General features: G+C 65.1%; 1 long non-coding RNA gene across 1 annotated transcript; it reads right to left on the bottom strand.

The window, feature by feature from the left end:
* Positions 1-26: 26 nt before the first annotated feature.
* Positions 27-688, bottom strand: LOC122191948. The gene is made up of 3 exons (XR_006182495.1): positions 427-688; positions 200-292; positions 27-105 (listed from the first exon to the last, which is right to left on the bottom strand). It is a non-coding gene; the product is annotated as an uncharacterized LOC122191948 (long non-coding RNA).
* Between the last annotated feature and the right edge of the window lie 26 nt (positions 689-714).

Genomic DNA, 714 nt, shown 5'->3' on the forward strand with positions numbered 1-714 from the left:
GGATACACCCCACAGCGCACCCCACCGCAGCCCCGATGCTCCCCGCAGGCACCGAATGGGCGGCGTCCCTCAGCTCTGCTGCGTGGCTGCAGCCCCACAGCACCCCTATGGGGAAACAGGGGGAGAGGGGGGGCACACAGCGTCACCCCCACCCCACAAAGACCCCCCCATTGCCCCCCCATAGGCGCCCATTGCTCACCGCAGGCTGTAGGCAGGCTCAGACCCAGCAGCAGCCCAAAGCTGGCGCTGCCCTCCCCGCTTTCCCATGAGGGCTCTGGAGGCCATAAATTGCCTATGGGGGGGGGGGGGGGAAAGAGGGGTTGTGGGGTTCTTTATGGGGCCGTTACGAGGTAATGGGGCCCTTATGGGGTTATGGGGCTGTGGTGGGGTTGTTACAGGGCCGTTATGGGACCCCCCATGACTCACGGGCCAGCAGATGGGTGTTGGGCCCTGGGACGGCCGGCCGGGGCGTTTCGGGGTCCATGGAGCTGCTGTTGGCGCTGTGGGGTGGGCAGGGCTGCAGTGGGGCTGGGGGGGAATTGGGGAGGGGCAGACAGAGCCTGGAGAAGGGGGGAAAAGATTCATTAGTAATTAGCAGTGGGAGCAAGGCAGGGCGTCACCAGTGCAGCTGGGCATGGGAGAACCCCAGCAGTGTGATATAGGGGCAATACTGGGGTCCTATGGGGCGGCGTTGGGTCCTATGGGGTGATATGG

The sequence above is a fragment of the Lagopus leucura genome, unplaced genomic scaffold (assembly GCF_019238085.1).
Source record: "Lagopus leucura isolate 7727_CA_CO unplaced genomic scaffold, USGS_WTPT01 32931-0_obj-0_obj, whole genome shotgun sequence".
In the NCBI taxonomy this organism is placed as follows: domain Eukaryota; kingdom Metazoa; phylum Chordata; class Aves; order Galliformes; family Phasianidae; genus Lagopus; species Lagopus leucura.